The sequence below is a fragment of the Mustela nivalis genome, assembly GCF_964662115.1.
Source record: "Mustela nivalis genome assembly, chromosome: 7".
Classification (NCBI taxonomy): Eukaryota; Metazoa; Chordata; class Mammalia; order Carnivora; family Mustelidae; genus Mustela; species Mustela nivalis.
This window is the reverse complement of record NC_139026.1, coordinates 144,284,117-144,307,464: the sequence shown is the minus strand read 5'-3', so window position 1 is coordinate 144,307,464 and position 23,348 is coordinate 144,284,117. Positions and strand designations below refer to the sequence as shown.

At 44.0% G+C, this 23,348-nt stretch overlaps 2 long non-coding RNA genes across 5 annotated transcripts; one reads left to right on the top strand and one right to left on the bottom strand.

The window, feature by feature from the left end:
- Window positions 1-16,624: 16,624 nt before the first annotated feature.
- On the bottom strand, window positions 16,625-18,537 carry LOC309868779. Its single transcript, XR_014313843.1, has 2 exons — window positions 18,471-18,537; window positions 16,625-16,749 (listed from the first exon to the last, which is right to left on the bottom strand). It is a non-coding gene; the product is annotated as an uncharacterized lncRNA (long non-coding RNA).
- LOC309868778 lies at window positions 18,075-21,268 on the top strand. Of its 4 annotated transcripts, XR_014313839.1 has the most exons (5): window positions 18,075-18,310; window positions 18,488-18,565; window positions 18,664-19,901; window positions 20,463-20,522; window positions 20,824-21,268. It is a non-coding gene; the product is annotated as an uncharacterized lncRNA (long non-coding RNA). The 4 variants fall into 4 exon arrangements; XR_014313841.1 differs by having other exon boundaries at window positions 18,088-18,310; window positions 18,488-19,343; XR_014313842.1 differs by having other exon boundaries at window positions 18,088-18,310; window positions 18,488-19,901.
- The last annotated feature ends 2,080 nt before the right edge of the window (window positions 21,269-23,348 follow it).

The following is a 23,348-nucleotide window of genomic DNA, read 5'->3' as shown; positions in this document are numbered from 1 at the left end:
CTGGGCTCTCTATTCTATTCCATTGATCTATGTGTCTGTTTTTGTGCCAGTACCATGCTGTCTTGATGATGACAGCTTTGTAATAGAGCTTGAAGTCCGGAATTGTGATGCCACCAACGTTGGCTTTTTTTTTCAATATCCCTTTGGCTATTCGAGGTCTTTTCTGGTTCCATATAAATTTTAGCATTATTTGTTCCATTTCTTTGAAAAAGATGGATGGTACTTTGATAGGAATTGCATTAAATGTGTAGATTGCTTTAGGTAGCATAGACATTTTCACAATATTTATTCTTCCAATCCAGGAGCATGGAACATTTTTCCATTTCTTTGTGTCTTCCTCAATTTCTTTCATGAGTACTTTATAGTTTTCTGAGTATAGATTCTGTGTCTCTTTGGTTAGGTTTATTCCTAGGTATCTTATGGTTTTGGATGCAATTGTAAATGGGATTGACTCCTTAATATCTCTTTCTTCTGTCTTGCTGTTGGTGTAGAGAAATGCAACTGATTTCTGTGCATTGATTTTATATCCTGACACTTTACTGAATTCCTGTATAAGTTCTAGCAGTTTTGGAGTGGAGTCTTTTGGGTTTTCCACATATAGTATCATATCATCTGCGAAGAGTGATAATTTGACTTCTTCTTTGCCAATTTGGATGCCTTTAATTTCCTTTTGTTGTCTGATTGCTGAGGCTAGGACCTCTAGTACTATGTTGAATAGCAGTGGTGATAATGGACATCCCTGCCGTGTTCCTGACCTTAGTGGAAAAGCTTTCAGTTTTTCTCCATTGAGAATGATATTTGCAGTGGGTTTTTCATAGATGGCTTTGATGATATTGAGGTATGTGCCCTCTATCCCTACACTTTGAAGAGTTTTGATCAGGAAGGGATGCTGTACTTTGTCAAATGCTTTTTCAGCATCTATTGAAAGTATCATATGGTTCTTGTTCTTTCTTTTATTGATGTGTTGTATCACATTGACTGATTTGCGGATGTTGAACCAACCTTGCAGCCCTGGAATAAATCCCACTTGGTCGTGGTGAATAATCCTTTTAATGTACTGTTGAATCCTATTGGCTAGTATTTTGTTGAGTATTTTCGCATCTGTGTTCATCAAGGATATCGGTCTATAGCTCTCTTTTTTGGTGGGATCCTTGTCTGGTTTTGGGATCAAGGTGATGATGGCCTCATAAAATGAGTTTGGAAGTTTTCCTTCCATTTCTATTTTTTGGAACAGTTTCAGGAGAATAGGAATTAGTTCTTCTTTAAATGTTTGGTAGAATTCCCCCGGGAAGCCATCTGGCCCTGGGCTTTTGTTTGTTTGGAGATTTTTAATGACTGTTTCAATCTCCTTACTGGTTATGGGTCTGTTCAGGCTTTCTATTTCTTCCTGGTTCAGTTGTGGTAGTTTATATGTTTCTAGGAATGCATCCATTTCTTCCAGATTGTCAAATTTATTGCCGTAGAGTTGCTCATAGTATGTTCTTATAATAGTTTGTATTTCTTTGGTGTTAGTTGTGATCTCTCCTCTTTCATTCATGATTTTATTTATTTGGGTCCTTTCTCTTTTCTTTTTGATAAGTCGGGCCAGGGGTTTATCAATTTTATTAATTCTTTCAAAGAACCAGCTCCTAGTTTCGTTGATTTGTTCTATTGTTTTTTTGGTTTCTATTTCATTGATTTCTGCTCTGATCTTTATGATTTCTCTTCTCCTGCTGGGCTTAGGGTTTCTTTCTTGTTCTTTCTCCAGCTCCTTTAGGTGTAGGGTTAGGTTGTGTACCTGAGACCTTTCTTGTTTCTTGAGAAAGGCTTGTACCGCTATATATTTTCCTCTCAGGACTGCCTTTATTGTGTCCCACAGATTTTGAACCGTTGTATTTTCATTATCATTTGTTTCCATGATTTTTTTCAATTCTTCTTTAATTTCCCGGTTGACCCATTCATTCTTTAGAAGGATACTGTTTAGTCTCCATGTATTTGGGTTCTTTCCAAACTTCCTTTTGTGGTTGAGTTCTAGCTTTAGAGCATTGTGGTCTGAAAATATGCAGGGAATGATCCCAATCTTTTGATACCGGTTGAGTCCTGATTTAGGACCGAGGATGTGATCTATTCTAGAGAATGTTCCATGTGCACTAGAGAAGAATGTGTATTCTGTTGCTTTGGGATGAAATGTTCTGAATATATCTGTGATGTCCATCTGGTCCAGTGTGTCGTTTAAGGCCTTTATTTCCTTGCTGATCTTTTGCTTGGATGACCTGTCCATTTCAGTGAGGGGAGTGTTAAAGTCCCCTACTATTATTGTATTGTTGTTGATGTGTTTCTTTGATTTTGTTATTAATTGGTTTATATAGTTGGCTGCTCCCACGTTGGGGGCATAGATATTTAAAATTGTTAAATCTTCTTGTTGGACAGACCCTTTGAGTATGATATAGTGTCCTTCCTCATCTCTTATTATAGTCTTTGGCTTAAAATCTAATTGATCTGATATAAGGATTGCCACTCCTGCTTTCTTCTGATGTCCATTAGCATGGTAAATTCTTTTCCACCCCCTCACTTTAAATCTGGAGGTGTCTTCGGGCTTAAAATGAGTTTCTTGGAGGCAACATATAGATGGGTTTTGTTTTTTTATCCATTCTGATACCCTGTGTCTTTTGACAGGGGCATTTAGCCCATTCACATTTAGGGTAACTATTGAGAGATATGAATTTAGTGCCATTGTATTGCCTGTAAGGTGACTGTTATTGTATATGGTCTCTGTTCCTTTCTGATCTACCACTTGTAGGCTCTCTCTTTGCTTAGAGGACCCCTTTCAATATTTCCTGTAGAGCTGGTTTGGTATTTGCAAATTCTTTCAGTTGTTGTTTGTCCTGGAAGCTTTTAATCTCTCCTTCTATTTTCAATGATAGCCTAGCTGGATATAGTATTCTGGGCTGCATGTTTTTCTCGTTTAGTGCTCTAAAAATATCATGCCAGCTCTTTCTGGCCTGCCAGGTCTCTGTGGATAAGTCAGCTGCCAATCTAATATTTTTACCATTGTATGTTACAGACTTCTTTTCCCGGGCTGCTTTCAGGATTTTCTCTTTGTCACTGAGACTTGTAAATTTTACTATTAGGTGACGGGGTGTGGGCCTATTCTTATTGATTTTGAGGGGCGTTCTCTGAACCTCCTGAATTTTGATGCTCGTTCCCTTTGCCATATTGGGGAAATTCTCCCCAATAATTCTCTCCAGTATACCTTCTGCTCCCCTCTCTCTTTCTTCTTCTTCTGGAATCCCAATTATTCTAATGTTGTTTCGTCTTATGGTGTCACTTAATTCTCGAATTCTCCCCTCGTGGTCCAGTAGCTGTTTGTCCCTCTTTTGCTCAGCTTCTTTATTCTCTGTCATTTGGTCTTCTATATCACTAATTCTTTCTTCTGCCTCATTTATCCTAGCAGTTAGAGCCTCCATTTTTGATTGCACCTCATTAATAGCTTTTTGGATTTCAACTTGGTTAGATTTTAGTTCTTTTATTTCTCCAGAAAGGGCTTTTATATCTCTCGAGAGGGTTTCTCTAATATCTTCCATGCCTTTTTCGAGCCCGGCTAGAACCTTGAGAATTGTCATTCTGAACTCTAGATCTGACATATTACCGATGTCTGTATTGATTAGGTCCCTAGCCTTTGGTACTGCCTCTTGTTCTTTTTTTTGCGTTGAATTTTTACGTCTTGTCATTTTGGCCAGATAAGAGTAAATGAAGGGGCAAGTAAAATACTAAAAGGGTGGCAACAACCCCAGGAAAATATGCTTTAACTAAATTAGAAGAGATCCAAAATCGTGAGTGGGGATAAAGGTCATTTTTCAATTCTCTGTTGGAAGGAATGGGTTACAAAGCTTGAAAGAAAAGTGACTTTTGGATTGCAGTGGCCCGATACAAGACTAGCTCAAACTCAGGTTTTTAGCCGATGTCTCGTATTTTAGGACAGTGTATACAGTGTCAGCAAGCAAAATCCAAGTGAAGTTTACTGTAAGTGAGATTTACCGCAGCTGCATTTCCTGTTCCACGTATGATGAGTTTGGGCCATACTCGCAGGCTGCATAATAAAAGGAGAAACACGTCGATATGCAGTAATCTTTATTTTTTTTTTTTGTAATCAAAATAATCTCCATTTTATTTCATGCTTGGAATCACCCAGTTGCAATGCACTGCTTCCGATGGCAAACCCTGGGAAAGGAGCAGAGAAGTAAGGGCTGCCTTAGGATTAAAGAACAAGGAAAACAAAGACAGAAATGAAAGTCCGCGCCTCTCCTTACCCAGCAAGCCCCCCCGCCCCGGCTCTCAACCTACATCTACACACAAGCGCTTCAAGGTGGGTGGTCTCCCTCCATGCCCTCATCCCTCTAGAAGGTTTCTCTTCTAGAATCTCATTAAGCCACATGACCAGCAGCGCCAAGTTGTTATGGCAACAGGAATTTTAAGAGTAAATTAATTTTGCTACAAGGTGTTATTAAGACCAGGTGAGGATGGCCTTGAATCCCAATGTCTCCCCTGAGCCAGCAAGAGCACCGTGGCTCCCAGAGGCTCATGAGAGCTTCTCCCGGAAGGAAACATCCCGATTTATGATCATCTCGACCCGTTCTCATAGGAAAGGTGACTATAAGTGGTGTCAGGTTTATTGTATATTTGTATATCCCATTATAATCCTCCATAAAATGATAAAGGCAGGATATATGAAGCTCTTTGATGAACTCAAACAGGAAAAGAAGGTGTCTTTCAGACAGTTTCCCTTGGGATGGAGGTTCCAATATATCCTTAAGGAGCTTTACTATATGGAAAATGCCCACCTTTTAATTTCAGAGACAGGCATCAGAAAACATCTGGGACATCAATCAACATCAGCGCTGAACTGTTACGAAGGTGGGTACACAACACAGCAGAGCCTTCCACCTGGGGATGCGGGAGAAGGTTCTAGCAGTCCCCTCTACAAACCCTTTACGACCCTTGGTAATTCTGGATTTTCCAGGCTTATCTTTCCCAGAGTGATTTTTTCTTTTTTTAAAAACACTATTCTTAAAAAAGTATTCTGTGGTCAAATAATGAAGGACTATAGTCCATGATAGACCCCTGCCATGTCCTCTAAGCCCTTAGAGAGTCATGAAGCCAGCCAGCAGATTAGAAGCACTGCTGAGCCCTACAAAGAAGAAACCATTTTAATCACATTTAACAGGATTTCACAAGGATTTTTTTAGTCATTGAACCTATTTTTAAATATTCCCTTAATTTTTAGTTACATTTATTGACATCAGGTGGACACACTTTTAAGAAATGCTCCTTGGCGGCACCTGGGTGGCTCAGCCAATTGAGCATCGACTCCTGATTTCAGCTCAGGTCATGATCTCATGGTTAGGAGATGGAGCCTCACTGGGGTTCTGCGCTGGGTGTGGCACCTGCTTGAGATTCTCCCCTCCCTCTGCTCCTGCCCCCACCTCTCTCCTTCTCAGAAAGAAGGAAGGAAAGAAGGAAGGAAGACTCCTTATATTAAAAATTTGAGGTCAAAATTAGTGATAACTGGATAGGACTACTGCATTCCAAAGGCCACTCCAAATTTAGAAAACTGTTTCCTTTTTACTAATTTCTGGTGCCAGTAGAGCCATTACCTGACCTTCCCTCTTCTTTGAAAAATACTGGTGATGTGTCAGACACTGACCTTATGGCTTTGCGTGCTTCTGCACTGGTCCGAAACACACCTGTGTGTCCTGTGTGTACAGGGCCACATATGTGTGCACAGACACCCATGCGCTCACACACAAGCACACACAGCGCATGAGAAGGGACAGCAAGAAGAGCCCCCTGGAAACTAATTTCCAAGCAGCAGATGGGAAGGCGGGTTTCCACGATAACCATCTGGAATTTCTGAGTGACGCTGCGACAGAAAAGAGCCACATGGAAATGAGGTGGTGGAGATGTGGGGCCCAGAAGGTGGGGTGGGGAGCGCTTGGGGAGCTGCTTCCTCTTCCGGGAACCCACAAGCCCCTCGGAACTGTCTGGGAGAGATGGATAAACTTTATTCAGGTTTGTAAGCTGCCGTGACAGTTATCAGCAGTGGGAATCTTGTGGAAGAAAGAGAGAAAGAAAGAGAAAGAGAAAGAAAGGAAGAAAAAAATCAATGTGTGTGTGTGTGTGTACCATTTTACTTCCATGGTGAATGTGAAGCTTCAAGATTTCTGATCTGCTGTCCTTACAGTCTACCCTGGTCACCTGTCCTTGGGAAAGTTTGTACTCAGCATACTGTACATCTGAAATCAAAGCTAATCTGAAATGACTTGAACAAGCACCAAGCTGATAGGAGAAAGAGTTATTTCCTAGCAATATCTGTGCACACTTCATCAATCAATACAATTATATCGATATCCTCACAACCACTCATTCTGAGTTGCCTGGGAAAGTATTTAAAGACAGATGGTCTGGGGCACCTGGGCGGCTCAATGGATGAAGCCTCTGCCTTCAGCTCAGGTCATGATCCTGCGGTCCTGGGATCAAGTCCCACATCAGGCTCCCTGCTCAGTGGGGAAGCCTGCTTCTCCCTCTGCCTCTGCTGTTCCACCTGCTTGTGTGTTCTCCCCCTCTCTCCCCGCCCCGGTCAAATAAATAAATAAATCTTAAAAAAAAATAATAAGTGAAAACAGATGGTGTAAAGAAAAGATACAAATGGTTTCCAGCCTGGGTCCCTGGGCTACACCATGTGGAGCTGCCACGAGTGGCGTCAGCACAGTGGAGAGAAGCATGAAGAGAGGTGGCAGGCAGCAGCATGGAAAGTAGCCAGGCACCTTCGTTCCATGGAGAGGAGCCAGGCCAATGGGACTGGGGCAGAAATGGACACAGGCAGACCCATGGGAGTCGAGGGGCTGTGCCCAGCCTCGACGGGGCATGGAATCCCAGAAAGGCAATCCTCAGGGGGCTGGCTCTCCAAGAAGTCTGCTGGAGGAGGAAGGCGCACAGGGCCGAAAGGACTAGTACCTATCTTACAGAAAGAACACCAACCAGTTGGCGGGTTAGCAGCAGAGTCTGCAGCGCTGCCGGCTCATCCGCAGCAAGGCACCTTGGAAACAGAGACGGTCTGTTCCGTATGTGGGAAAGTGTGCTCTGTTCTCTGCATCCTCGTCATCCAAGAAAGGGACTTCCAGAATCTGTCAGTGGATGTTGGAGTGTTGGCCCAAGGCACCTGGACAGACTCGAGAGCAGCGAGGGGGCAGCGGGGAGAGGCGACCCCAGGGTGGTGGGGTGAGAGGGCCCGACCCAGTGCCACGGTGCTAGAAATGGCTCTTCTATCCTTGTTTACTTTACTCGTAAAAGAAACTTAGTGCTATTGCCACTTCCCACTCTCCAATTTTTCTTCTAAATCACTGCTTGGGTTAGACATTCTATGGCTTGTAATGAGAACGGTAAAACGCCTTGTTCTTATTATGGCAATCTGAATAACAAATACGGAATGACACAACAAAACAGCCCAGACGATAAAAATAATTGTTAACCCATTTTACTAGCTCGGTGGCCAAATTATATTTTTATAGATTACAGTGCGGCGGAGGTAAATGTGCTCACAGGTTCCTTGCTAACAAGGTCACCAGTTTAATTTGAATATTTTCCACAGCTGTTGCTCTCACACCTAAAGAGGGAAGCAGCTCCAGCTACGTAGGGCAAGCGACCAGGAATGCTAATGAGTCTAACAGATTGGTTCAAAATAGAAGCCTAAACCTTCAGTTCATGAGGACACGACGGTTACGAAACCAAAGCCAAGGAGCAGCGATCTGTGTTCGGGAATTCAACACAGCAGCATTGCTTGGATTTTTGACATAGTTCTTGGCCCAGGCTTGGCAAAAATGTGTACACTATAAATAGAGAACGGGGAAGAAGGTTACAAGACACCACACAGTTCCATGAACACGAATGTCGCTCTTAGAAGACTCAACCAAGGACGCGTTGAACACATGCCTCGCTTCCCCGGTTGAAGAGAATGCCCGCGTGGAGAATCCTCTAGGAGCACTATCATGTGCTGTCGGGACAAAGTTAAAATTTAGGATCTGCAACCACACACGTGGCATTAAGTTATGCATCCAACCAATAATGCAATTTGGGCATCCAAAAAAGCCATCCTGTTTTTTTGTTTCAGTAACCTTGACTTACACTCCTAAACGATGCGTGTGCGTGTGTTTACACTTTCCGCAGCCCCGTACACTGAGCTACCGGTGATGGGAACTCGCTGCTACTAACGAAATATGATCACCAGGGTGTGCGGCGGCAGGGGTTGCACCCCTGGGCACGGAGCACACGGGCACAGAGACAGCCTTCCAAGGGCGATCTGGGCATGGTGCAGAAGGTCAGATGCTTTCAGACTTGGACTTGGAAAGACAGATCACAGCGTGAGCATGCCACCAGACGCCCACAAACACACGGTCTGCATGGGCACATGACATGGAAGCGGGCAGCGGACAGAGGCAAGGACTCAACGCGGTGCCTCCCATGACGTCTCACTCTTGGGAAATGTCAAGAGGCTGATTCTCCAGCTGATTCCCTACTCTTCAGGGAAGGAAAGCGCTGTTCCCATCTCAGGTAACAGATTTGAGATGATAAACTCCCAGGAGCCAGACATCACCCTCTGGGGGATTCCACAGGTCCCTTGGCTGGTGTGTGTCTCCACAACTGTCCAGGGTCTCCTTGAGGAAAGGCAGGCACTTAGAGAGAGCCCATAACTCCGGCAGAGCACTGAATTTGCATTTAAAAAAAATTAGCCTAGAGGCTTGGGAAGGCGAATGAGGGGGACAAATGGAGATTATCTCCTAATGACCTAAGGGAAGAATAAGAGATAAATTATTCCAAAATACTAGTGATGATTTACCTAATTAGTCTTTGACAGCTTGAAACGTGTCCTAAAGAAAAAGGTAAGGCAGCAATCTGGGAGTAGCCTGTGCTTTAGAAAAGCGAGATTAATTAATTGTAAATATAAAAACCGCGTCATTGGATTATATGATTTCCTCTGAGTAATTTTAATTAGTTGGTATTTCAGGACCTTCAAAAACTTCCTTAAGCTAGAATTCTTTTTATTTTTTAAGAAAACTTACCTTGAGTTTTGCATCCTACTAAATATTTTACTTGTAGAGCCCCCCTGTTTTTTATTATAAGGCTTTTTTTTTTTTCTGATTTGGTAGCAGGGGTAAAGTAAGCTAAAAGAACATAGAGAAATCCTTTCACAATTTGTTTCAATTTAACATTCAACAAGGGAGAGATTTGTTTCCTCTGCAGATTTTAAGAGATTTAAATAGGGCCGTTTATGTTCAGCTCAATTAAGCTACTGATCATTCCATTCTTTAAGCAGTAAAGTGTCCTCAACCCATTATGACTTCAGAACAGTAAAATAGCCTGGGCTGTCCGAGTCCTCACTCTGCAGCACTCATAACTCATGCGGCTACCGTTGGTGACTGTTATCAGGACAATTAACGTGGGCCTACAGTTCTCGCTCTGGTAGGTACCAGTGAGCGCGACTGATGATCTCCAGACCTGCTCCTGGGGCAAGACAAAGCCAGCCAGCTCCCAAGGAGTCAGGAGAGAAAGTCCACCTGCAAAAGGAAACACCTTAGAACTTAACAATTCCACGTCTTGGGACACACAGAGAGAGAGAACTAGACACAGCTGCTGACGGCGTGCTGGGAGAATTCTACGCACCTGCCGACGGTAGCTGGTGCCCCTCAGTCCCCGGAAGACTGGCCATGGTGCCACGAGGTAACCGCACAGGTAAATGGCGGTGAGGTGGCTGTACTTTTGGCACACATTGGATTCTTTCATTTATCTCCATCTGACCAGTATTTATTCTGGTTTTTAGTACATCAGGAACAAAACAACAACAACAGCAAAAAGGTGCAATGAGGCATGCCCAGGCCTCCAGACCTCTCACGTGAACCCTTTTCTGACAAGGAGGCCCCCGTGGCTCAGTCAGTGAAGTGTCCGGCTCTCGATTTGGGTTTAGATCATGATCTGGGGGTCATGGGAGGGAGTGTCGTGTTGGGTGCTCTACTCCGCTAGGAGTTTCCTTGAGAGTCTCTCCCCCGGTCTCTTCTCTCAATAAATAAGTGAATGAAATCTTAAAACATTTTTTGTGTGTGTGCCAAAACAGTGAGAGTTCTTTTTCAAACAATACCCAACTATCTGGTTTCTGACCTGCCTTCTGACTCCATACAATGACACACATTATGGAAAAACATACATAAATAAGAATTTGTTTGAAGATATTATCAATCTACCAAGGTAAGATCACCCAGTTTCACAATTGAAAATATAAGACACAGTGAAACTTGAATTTCAGTTAAACAGAAAGTAGTTTTTGATGGATTTGTGTCCTACGCAGTCCTTGGGGCACACTTACCCTAAAAGTGCTTATTGGTTATCTCACATTCAAATGTGATGAGGCAGCCTAATATCATATATCTACATTTATACCGGGATGCCTTCAGATAAGGACACTGACATAACAGGTGTTGGCCAGGATGTGAAGCAGCTGGAACTCTGCCTTTCGGGTTGTAAATTGGTGCAAGTACTGTGGGAAACATATTGGCGCTATAGGCAAAGCTCTAATAGACTCACATCCTGTGACCCAACAATCCCACACCTGGGTATATACTCCGTAGAAATGTGCACATATGTCACCAAAAACGGATACAAGGATGTCCCTAGCAACATTTCTCATAACAGCCCCCAGTTGGAAACAGCTCAAATGTCCATCAGGAAGTCTACGCAGCCGCGAAATGAACACATACCCAAAGCACAGAGCAGCATGAGTGACGCGCAAGCCGGACGCTGAGTGTAAGAAGCCAGATGGAAAGGTCTACCTGCTGTTCTGTCCGTGCAAAGTTCAAAATGATAGCAACTGATTAGGGTGCTGGCTATTGGGAACAGAGGTCACTCTGGGGAGCCAGGTGAAGTGGATGGAGAGAAGTGGACATCTCTCTTCTATGCATATACCCTGCCTCAAGCCAAAAGGCAGCTCTACCGGCTTACTCACACTGGGATAACTCGCCAAGCTGTATGCTTGGGATCTGGCCATGTTTTTCTGTATCTTTTGATGTTTATCATTTTAGAGAGTATTTTTTAAGTGCTTAAAAAATGAGTTTTACTTATTTATAAAAAAGGGGAAAAATAAAATCCAATTATCCGAGATGCAGTGAGGGGTTACCACTGTATTAGTCAGGGTTCTCCAGAGAGACAGAACCAATAGGATCCATAAGATATAAATTTTTTACATGAATTCTTAAATACATGATTTCATTTGTGATTGGCTGTAAGGAATTGACTCAGAATTATAGAAGCTGGCAAGTCCAAATCTGTGGTGTGGGTCACAGGCAGAGATCCAGGAGGGTCGTGGGGCAGAGGAGGTGCAGATGAAAGCTGGCTGCCGGCAGAGCTCCTTCTTGCCCGAGGACGCCAGGAAACATCCGTTAACTCAGCCTTCAGCTGACTGGGGGAAGCCCGCCCCCATCGGGAGAGCAGTGCGCCTCACTCAGAGTCCACCGATTCAAACGTCAGTCTCGTCCATAAAGACCCTCCAAGATGACACATGCAATTACCCATCACAACAGCACACAATTAATAAAGAAAGAGAATCACTTGATGACACGGTGGGCATTGGGAAGGATCCCTTTCTATGGTGGTCAAGATCAACATCAGTGATAATCTTTCCAAACCGAGTCGTTCTTAGAGATGGAAAGCTTTCCCACAGCGACCCAGTGTTCCTGAGATGTGGTACTAATGCGAACGCAGTTATCAACCCTCACTTGTCCGTGCACAGTATGGGAAGATGAACTCTCCCCTATTGCTAAAAGTTGTGGCGCGACATCGCAGCCCTGTCTGTATTCCGCCTCGACCTGGCCTGCCTGGGTCTCTCTATCGAGAGTCCGTTGCACACACTGTAATCAGAACTCTCTTTCCAAATCCAAGGCCACATTTGTTCACATGGGTTGCGAGCGAAAATTTCCTGCCCAACAACCCAGTGCCCCCAGGTGAACACACCCGAACTCTGTAGAAGAACCTTCCAGTCCCTCCTTTTCCTTCACACCAGCTGCCCCTGCACCGCCCTCACTGCGCTCCCAGCTCCGCTTTCTTCCTATTTTCCTCTCTTCTGCACACGATGCTACCTGCTTCTTCCACTCACCGGGTGCTCCTGGACACGCTCCCTGTCTCCTGGTCTCCATGACTGTGGTCACAGTGTTTGGTTCTAAATCCTGAAACCAAGCATTCCTAGCTGCCCTGTCTCTGTCTGGTGGTCGATGTGGGCAAGAGTCCTAGATCAGGCATAAAGACCCCACTCCAGCCCCACCACCGAGTACCTGACCCTGAGCAAACCACATCTCCTTCCAAGCTCTTAATATTGCGCCTCAAAGTAGGAAACATACCAAAGACGTGGTTGTCAAACACCTGTTCTAGTCTGTTTGCTTTATAAAACTCTTTTCTTAAAAAATGCAAATATGTAGAAAGATACACAATAAAAACTCCCCTTCTCGGGCGCCTGGGTGGCTCAGCAGGTTAAAGCCTCTGCCTTTGGCTCAGGTCATGATCTCAGGGTCCTGGGATCGAGCCCCACATCGGGCTCTCTGCTCAGCAGGGAGCCTGCTTCCCTCTCTCTCTCTCTGCCTCCCTCTCAGTCTACTTGTGATTTCTCTCCGTCAACTAAATAAATAAAATCTTAAAAAAAAAAAAAACACCTCCCCTTGTCCACCATGTTCTCCTTTCCAGAAGCAGCCAGTATCAGCAGATTCTCATTTACTGTTTCTAAGCTATGTTATCTATAACATAGATAGGAGAAGAGATGTGTTTTTCTCCTCTTGCACAAATGGGGACAGACCATGTGTGCTATTTTGCATACTGCTTTTTTCCCCCCACTTAACAGTATAAAATAAGAAATAATTCCATATTTTTACAAAAAGAGTCCTACCCACGCTTAAGAGCTACCTAGCATTCCACTCTGTGGATTTTCATAACTTGTTTAACTATGGACCTAGTGATGGGCATTTTGAACATTTCCAGTGTTTTGCCATCCTGAAACCCGCCACAGTGTGTGATTCTAAGTCTCTCCCTTCACCTGCCGTCATCCTAGCATCTTGACTATGATTTACGGTCATCTCAAAGGCAACCCTCGTTGTTATTTTCTCTTGCATTTAGCATGAGAAGGGGAAAAGGTATTTGAGGCCAGATTATTCAAGAAAAGCATTGACCCAGTGCCATCAGTTACAATGCTGTAATGAGTAGCCCATGAGAAAATCTACTTCACACAGGTGTGGATTACATCTATGGGATATGTTCTTAAACGTGAAAATGCCAGATAAAGTGGTAGCCACAGTTACAATCTTTCTGCTATAGCTAACTCTCATGGTCTAGATGTGAGTTCATCTCTGCCAGGGCCGTAGGGCACTTTCTATTATGTTACACATTTTCCAAGAGAATGTGTATCATCACCCTTTGTGCTCTAACAATAGGACTGGCAGAAAATATCTCCATGAGGTTTAAATCTGCACTGTTCTAAATGAGCTTGAGTATCTTCTCACTTATTTAAGATCTATTTGTATGTCCTGTCCTTCAACTGATCACAAAATGTGCCCTTTTATCTACTGAGTTCTGAGCATTTTCTTATTGATGTCAGGAGCTTTTTATATATTGATAAAATGAGCCCTTTCTAACATCAGTCCCAAGAGATGTTGACTATGGCAGTTTTCCACATACGGTTTTGTTATATGGAGCACAACTTGGAAATCTTTCTTTCCCTTTTTTTGCCCACAGATCTTGGGTCATAGGCCATATTTAAAAAGTCTTCCTTGGGCGCCTCGGCGGCTCAGTGGGTTAAGCCTCTGCCTTTAGCTCAGGTCATGATCTCAGGGTCCTGGAATCAAGTCCTACATCGGGCTCTCAGCTCAGCAGGGACCCTGCTTCCCCCTTCTCTCTGCCTGCCTCTCTGCCTACTTGTGTTTTCTCTCTCTCTGTCTAATAAATAAATAAAATCTCTAAAAAAAAAAAAGACTTCCTTGTTCTGAGTTTATTTATTTATTCATTCATTTATTTATTGAGAGAGGGGAGACAGAGGGAGAGGGAAAGAGAGAAAATCTTAAGCCTACTCCCTGCCCAGCACTGAGCCTGACACGGGGCTCAGACTCACCACCCTGAAATCACGACCTGAGCTGAAGTCAAACACCAGACACCTACGAACTGAACCACCCAGGTGCCCTCAAGATTATTTTAAAAATATCTTCCTTTGGGCGTTTCTCACGGACTCATTTCTATTTTTACCTTTAAGTCTTAGATTCATCTGAAATTTATTCTACTCCGAGGCATGAGGTATGAAGTCACGTTTCCTTGTGGAGGTTCAAGAATCTCATGAACCAACTCAGGAGATCAGTTACATTATTTTGCGATTATTTAGAAATTGTCATTTGAAAAAACATGTGATTCCTAAATTCAGCTATAAACTTTATTCTGCACGTTTCAGAGTAAAGAGGAGAGGAATCCACACCTGTGAGGTAATGGTCACATCTGGATTTATGGTCTCTTCTTTACGACACAATGTCCTCCCTTCTCCCCCATATACGTTCCCTCACAGCCACCAGGCACTTGGAGCCCACAGGATGGCGATCGCTGTCACAGACTCCTCTGTGCCACAGTGTGTGATTCTAAGTCTCTCCCTTCACCTGCCGTCATCCTAGCATCTTGACTATTATTTATGGTCATCTCAAAGGCAACCCTCGTTGTTATTTTATCTTGCATTTAGCATGAGAAGGGGAAAAGGTATTTGAAGCCAGATTATTCAAGAAAAACATTGACCCAGTGGCATCATCAAACCTCCAGGAAGAAACTTAATTATATCCCATTAAAAAGCTCAATGCTCTCTTGCGATTTGAGCATATTAATGCAATTCAAGGTTCAGTTCAAGGTTCTTTTGGCAAAACTCACCTCTGAAAACCTAAATGGAGCTTGTGGTCTTTCTACCCTTGGAATGCCCAGTTGGCATAAATATTTTTGGAGATGGGCTCTCACTGCAAAATTTGTACTCTCTTAATTTGATACAAATTGTTAGCGTTAGACACTTTCCAATTCAATCACCGTGTATCATGGCTTCGTGAGTTTTCATTTCATTCTGCCTTAGTTTGACATATATTTTTTCTAAAAATTTCTAACACTTTCATTACATGTAATCTTAATTTCCCCTTAAAAATACGTATGTGGGGTTGAAAGAAGATAGGAAATCAGGGACACTTTGGCTTTTAGTGTAGATAAGGAAAATGAAGAAAAACAGAAGTGATTTGGGAGCAAAGGTTAGAAACTAACTGCTCCAATCTGGAATATCATTTCCGAGATGTCTATGCGTTCCGGGGAAGGACATGTCAGGCAGGGAGCTGGGAGTGCCTAAAGATAGGGATTTGGAGATCAGCACAGAGAGAAAAGGACGAAATCACTTCGAAAAAATAAAAAAGTGAAGGCAAAAAAGAGGAAAACCATGCTCTGGGGCTGGTAGAGGAGAAAATCTACAGGAAGGACAGGGAGAGAAGAGTCAGATCCTCGGAGACCCCTGGTGAGAGAACGGGGCATAGGCAGAAGGTCTCAGGGCTAATGGGGACGCAGCCTGACTGGACTGGAAGGCAGTTGAAGACGGCGACAAGAAATTGGAGTCGGCAAGACCAGACGAACCAGTTCCAACCTAACCCAGTGATCGGATGAGAAGAGGGACCAGCCAGAAGGAAGACACAAGCGAGGAAAGTTCAAGTGATTTCTAAGACCTTCCTGACTAGACGACAAGCAATTGGCAGACACACGGGGACTGCTGGGTGGTGGGAAGGGCCCTCTTGGGCTCTGTGAGTGTAAATTTACATGGAGGCCTACATGGTTTTGTCTCTCCGGGATCAGCTGTTGGGGGTGGGGAGGACGGCGAAGGGGAAAGGTGGTTGGTTGGGCTTCACCAGAAACACGGCTTCCCAGGGGAACGGCCTGTCTTCAGTGGGAAATGTGGGGCCGATGGTGTCCTATACCTCAAAGAAGCAGAGGGTTTTGAGGGAGAAAAAGAGGAATGGGTTAGGAACGGAGTCTTGTGTCTTCCTCTTTCTTGCAAACAGAACCCATGGAGGCAGGCAGCGCCCCTCCACTCCCAGCAGGGAGAGCGCTCCGGAGCTGCCTCCCCCACCCACCACACTCAGTTCTACTCCCCACCCCGTTCTGACAGCCCGTCCGTCCTGAGCAAGGGAGACAGGCTTGCGCGATGAAGGTGGGATAGCAAATTCTGTGACGCAGCTGACCGTAAAAATTCTCTCCTGTGTTTTCCAGACCGTCTTCTAAGTAAACTGTCATTGGAAGAAAGAGGAAGGTGGCCTTCTGTAAATTCCCCATTCAGTCAGAATAACATTTTCATTTTGGAACTGCGATGTACTCTTCAAATAAGTCAGGTATGCGGTGGGCGTTGGTGGGAGGACCTTCCAAGAGTTTGATATATGAGGTCACTGATTTACCTGATAACCTGCACGCTTTATAAATGAGCAGTTGAACTCTCTGCCAAATTTCAGTCCTAAATCAAGATCCAGGGACTCAATTGTGCATTTATAAAAGTGAAGGGAAGATAACATGATCCCCGGGAGGTAGCAGCCTGTTTATTGCCATGGGAATGAGAACGCAGGAGGGCACAGGCAAGAAAAGAAGATCCACCAGATCTTGGGAGGCACTCAAGCTGAGATGCATCCCTGAATATGCATGCTGCAAATAATAATAATAATAATAATAATAATAATAATAATTTTTAAAAATTGCATAATCAAAACCAAACAGAAAACAAGAGAAACTGATCTAAAGCTTCTAAGTTACATCTTACTTATTCAAGTGTCCTTTCTTCCACGGAGGCCGAAGATCATTGCCTCCTAAATTCTGACCCCACCCTCCAAATGTTGAGGAGGATATTCTTGAAAGTTTTAGCCAATGTTTCCCAAATCTTGTTCCAAGGAATAATGTCAGGTTGGCTGCCTCAAAGTCTCATCAGGAGCTTTGGAAAAATGAGAGATTCTGGAGCCTTGTCCCAGAAATCCCTACTCGGTACGCCCTACAGGAGTAGGGCCCAGGAGTCTCTAACTCAAAACAGATTTGCCCAGCCGACCATGTTAACCAGCCAGACAGAAGAATCCCTACTCTAGACTTATTATCGAAGAGTACCATTGAGTCATTTTAGGTTATGTTGTCATAAAACATATCAAATTAATAAAATTAGAAATTTTAACTCCTGTTCCTCCAGGCTGTACTATTTCGAGGATGATTTCAAGGATGATCCCATCAGGAGATGGCTGTGATGAATTCTACCTTCCTTCTGCTACCACTAGAGAAGGCAGAATACGGAGTTACGGTCAACATGGGTCTGTGTTCCTGACTTCACACAGCACGACAGAACAGACCACCAGCGCCCTTTCTCTTTTCAGAGTGAGATTGGTGCACGGCCCCTCGAAGAGATTGATTTTCTGATCTCCAAGGACTTGATTCACTCAGCAAGACCAAGAATTCATGTTCATCTCAACTACACAGGACCCAAATAGATAGAATCACCTCCTTGATTGCAGTGATGATTCAAACAATAATTGACAGTGGAAATTCCATTGATAATTGCAAGGTTCTTCCATAGATACTGTTAGACATTCTAGGGCAGTCATGAACAGCTTGACCCTTAACTAATGCTTTATGAAATAGAAGTGCAAATAATATTTCTTAAATTAACAGATTACCTTTTATAAGTGATTTTAAATATAAATCAGTGACCACATTAATCCACCAAGGGTTATGAGAGTACATTGGAGTGTGTCCTCGAAAGCTCTAGCCATTAACGTGTTTCATGTCTTTCAGAGCAAACGAATGGGTCAGTCATAGAGCTTTTGATTTCCGTGAAACCACAGAGCGACTCAGAATAAAGGCAGCTTTCCCCCCGGGCGTGGGTACCCAGGTGATTGAAGGGCCACCCCCTTGGACGAGTGGGAGTGGGTGCAACTTCCAGGACCCGCCTTCGGGGGACAGCGTGTCCCTTCCTTCCCCGTCCCCCTTCCAGCCGGCAGAGTTCCAGGGCGGCAAGCAGGTGTCCAACCAGCAGGGCATCAGGAAGGGGTCTCCTAGTGTCCTGTTGTCCCTCTGTAGCAAATTAACAGTTCTCTGAAGCAGGTTCCCCACGCCAGTGACTTCTGATAAGGCCAGAGAAGAGTTACCTCCACAGTGAATGTCTGTCCACTGGAGAGCAACGCAGAGTGGAGACCATGACGTGTTGGACGAAAGCTCTCCATGGATGGTGATTACTATTGTGCACGATTACTAATGGGAATGGTTGGGAGCAGAGACCAATGCTTCGCGGCAACTGGCTATAGACTTTCTTGTTTTTTAATAACATATGTGTCAGCCAAACAGACATCTGCCTTAACAGCTTTTACTTATTTCTACTGTTTGCTTACCTCCCTGCATTAAACAGGGCTCGGTCGCTGGCATAGTCATCTGAAATCTCCATGTCCTGATCCTCAGAAATCACATCTTTAATCATCGCTGCCAGGTCTGTGGGGATTTTTGTGAAAACAATCAGCCTTTCTTTAAGCTGAAACCGTTCCATTTACCTTGAAGTTCTTTTTTTTTTTTTTTCCCTACTCATAGTTTCTGCTGATCTTTCCTGGCAGAAGGGAAGTTTCGGTTGTTCCCGCACGGACTTGTTTTCCTACCTGCGGTTCAAGTATAAGCCTGTTTGCAGCCGTCCCCCGGCAGTGCCGCAGTGTGGGGTGTGTCTCTGGCCAGGGGACTTGGGCACTGAGTCTGGTTATTTCATAGGGGATTTTGGAAAGGGCTTGCAGCACTTACTATGACTATGCTGGCTTGAATTTAATGGAAGGTATGTGTCACCGGGGAAGGACGGGAGATGTCTCATGTGGTTTCCCACTGAGTTTCATCAGGGTAACCCGAAAGACCAACTCTGAGGCCACCCCACAGCGGCGAGGAGCTCAGCCTGGTGTTTCCCATAGAACAAGCACGGATCTGAACAGCAAAGGAAACCCTGGCCTGGCTGCTCCGCTGAGTAATGCCATGTATGGAACCCACAGGACTCGCCACGAGTAATCCAGACTCACCGTGGGATGCGTTATGCATCAGGCTGGTCAAGGGGTCCCCAAGCGAAGGGGAAGCAGCAATGACAGAGGAGGCATCTCAAGATTCTCTCTTCAGGACACCTGAGAGAATGGCGGGCGGGCTGCCAGGCAGCCGGGAGCAAACAATCCGTTGCATAGTTTTCTGCATGCGTCAAATGCTCGTCCTATCCAGGCATAGGTTTCCATCCAGCAGAGGTGTGTCGTGGGGCCCTTGGGCTTCAGGGGGCAATGTGGCAGTGCTGTGTCACCCCAGATGCTTGATCACATTGCCATGCGTGCACACATGCTGGGGCTTCCACGCTCACCGTTATGTGTACACACACAGCCGGGTCTTAAGATCACATCAGCACGTGTGCACATGCAGCGGGGTCTTCCGGTCCCATCATTAGGTGTGCAAACATGCTGGGGCTTCCGGTCACATTGCTAGGTGTGTGCACACACTAGGGTTTCCAAACACATTGTTAAGTGTGCACACACCGTGAGGTGTTACGATCACGTCACGACGTGTGCACACATGGCTGGGCCTTCCAAGCACGTTACAACGTACGCACACACAACTGAGTCTTCCAGTGACATTGCTAGGTGTGCACACACGGCTGAATCCTCCAGCCTGCCAGCTGCCCTGCTCTGAATTCTTACCACTTTCCTCCCCTAGACGAGCACAGAGCAAGTGCTGAATGCTGAGACAGAGGACGTTTATACAGATTAGAACTGTCAGATAAGACAGGATGCCCAGGTAAAGCTGAATTTCAGGTAAACCCCAGGATTTTTTTAGTGTTATGTCCCAAGTCTTCGTTTTTGCTTGTTTACCTGAATCTGCAGTTTAGCTGGACTTTGTGTATCATTTATTTGCTGAAACTGGCAACCTTCATCCACATTCAATCTGTGCCACTGACTCAGACACAGCATTAAATGTCAGAGGCTCTCCCTTCCTCTGTGTCTAGAAGGCCGGGGGTGAGGTTGCTGTGAGAGGGGAAAGAGAAGGTTCTAATGCTCACCTCCTATCACCTGGCTCTGTGCCCATCAGTTCAACGTATGTTCCCTTGACAGGGTCTTATTTTAGATCTCCCATGTGCCGAGCAGTGTCTTCTGCAGAAGTCATCCAAGATGACTAAGATGTGGGTCTCGGCAATTAATTGCAGCAGTCCTGTTTTACCTTTTTAGTAATCCTGTAACACAATAGTTATTTCTATTCTACACACGAGGAGAATGAAATGCAGAGAATTGGTCACAGGACAAGTTGCTAGGGGAATTGGATATTGATGTGACTCCAAAGCTGAACACTGTTCCTTATTCGGTTCTGCTTCCACACAGCTCTCGAATGACAAGGCCGAGTGGAGTCTTAGCCCCCAAAGCACTCCGACTCTGTGACGGGTAACTGCCCTGTTTCTTCTTCTCCCCTGTGGATGCTCATGGCTTGCTGATATCCCGTGTTAAGGGAGCTCTTTCTAATCATGCTGTGTCCAAATGCCACCCTGTGAAATGTCAACAGAGGACGTGTTATCCAGAAGACAACTGGAGTCTTTTTTCTCTTGCTGACCTTCCCTTGCAATCTTCCTTAGATGGGATTCGGGGAGTTTTAGCAAGGGCTGAGCCCATGGGGAGCGGAGAGGATGTTTGTTGAGCATGAGGCTCGGAATAAAAATAGCTAAATGCTTAATGGTATCTTTTTTAGGTCATGTCAAAATGTCCTGGGGCTCAACAGTGGTGGCAAAAGAGTTGTATGAAAACATCTTGCTCGGCCAGCTGAAGAGATGATGAATTTATTCCTAATCATTCACCCGCCACCTTCTGAAGAGCGGCTCTACCTTCCTAGAGGGTATGACCAGAAGCTGCCAAGGGGTCATTGCTCCCTACATGTCAACGGACCTAGAGCTCCCTGAAGGGACTTCTATGATTGGTTGCAGTGTTAAAAGTTGTGCCTAGGATGCAGATGTTTTGCTGGTTTGCTGTTCATAAAAATAGTTGCTTACGGTTCAAAGATGTGAAGATTTCTACAAAGCTTATCAGGAAAAGGACAGTATCCCAACATCCTCCCCAATTTCTCAGAGTAACCGATCTTAATTTGTTTCATGTGTTTGTTTCCATTTTTTTTAAATAAAACAGTTATATTGCTGCTTTTTAGTTTGTTAGATTGATGCATAATCTAGGAAATGGCCACAGTGGAAACCAAGGTTTGGCTTTCTTTCACCACATTATCCAAGCATCTAAAACACCCTTACTATCCACCCTCCTCCTGATACAATGAATTTCGGCTTTATCAATCTTCTCTGTACCTGTTGTTGAAACTATGTGAATGCTGTCCACAGGTGAGACAAGTAATATAATATGATGAACTTCCATGTACATTTTATTATCCTTGTTTCTAGTAATTAATGATCATCTCCACTTTCATGGCTTAGCTATCTCTACTTTCCACAAATTTAACCCCAAATACTCCATTCATTGTCTAAACCTCCTCACAACCGTGTCAGCTCTATCAGGTATCTTGTCAGTTTTGGCTTTTTGAAGGACACCTCCTAGAGCCCTCTGACCTGCCCAGAACAAACTGGCCATGCTCTATGCCTGGTCACCTTCCAGTTCCCTCTCTGGCATCCTGGGAGCCTACTGCTCTGATGCATCAGAACACTGGTTTGATCTATGCCTCCTTCCTTTATAGGGTGTGTATCCTTCAGTGTTTTTCCAGAGAGGATTCTTAAAGATAAATACTGAGAACTTACATATTGAAACACAAATATATGTTTATTGTAATATCATTCTTAATCAACAGTTGGGCTGGGTATAAAATTCCAGGTTCAAGGTCACTTTCCTTGGGGATTTCAAGGATATTTTTCTGTCACCATTCAGCTTCCACTGTTTTGGTTGAGAACTTTGAACATTTTCCACCATTGATGCTTTATGTTGACCTGCTTGTTTTCTCTCTGGAAGCTGGTGGGATTTTTCTCTTTGCTCCAAGTGTGATGTCCATATTAATATGGTAAACATAGTTAAGACTTACCTACTTAATAAATATGCAGTTATGTCAAAATTTGCTGGATTTTGCTAGATGTCAGGGAGTCCCTGAAAACAGGACACACACTATGCAGCTCTGAGACCTCAAAGAGGAACAGAGGAGTGAGAACCAGAGACGCAGCTTTCCAGCTCAGACATTTTTGTGGATTTAGACAAATCCTAGGAATCTGCAGAAAATTTTGGCTCCTGTAGCTATAGCTGCATACTTTGTATTTGCAAAAGCCATTTCCTGCTAACACATACACTTGGATAAGAACCCATGTGAAATAGGGAAATATAGATCAGCTACGCCAGCCATAAAGCAAGGCTTGGCAAGCCAGATTATCAGAGAGTTTCCTAATATCAAGGAGGGAAATGATATCAAAAACAAAAACAAACAAAACAAAACAAAAAACAAAATCCTTTTGTCTTTATCTTATGACAACAAACTAAGACATAAATTTGATATTAGTCAAAGAAAATAATGGTAGGATCTCATTTTGCAAGGTTATTTCTCTTTCTTAATTGTTTACCCCAGAGTTGAATACAATTCTCAGTAATAACCAGGAATGCTTCTTCTTCATTACTTTGTTATTAGAGTAATCATCTGCTGCTGCCAATAGGAAGCTAAGTCATAAACATCGAGTTACATAGATAGAATCCTGTAGGTATCCCTGTCTCCAAAGCCAAAGCTTCCAGACATATCAATCAACCCAGTGAGGGAGGGAATGCCAGAACATTTAGCCCACCTTGTGACTCATCAGCTTGTCCACCAGGAATAAATTTTTTCCAAGTTAAAAATAGAAGACACGGTTGGAGAAATATGAAATTTGGAAATTAATATGGTGGAGGAAGAGCTAACCATGGAAATAAAAGTGTAAAAAGAGAAAACCTGAGGTTAACCTGAGACATTCCACTTTGCTTGGGATGGGGAGGTGCCAAATGCAGCACTGGAAGAGAGGAAGGAATCCAGAAAATCCCCACAGTCTCAATTTTTAAACTACTCAAAGGTTCACACACATCCAAATCTCTGAAGGGACTTGTTAAGGAACTTAAACGCCTGGCTCCTATCCCAGATCTGCTCTATCAGAAGTCGACATTTTGGGACTTTTGGAGGGCTCAGTCGGTAGAGCATGTGACTCTTGATCTTTGGCCCCATGTTGGGCATAGAGCTTCCTTAAAAAAACAAACAGAAATCTGCATTTTAAC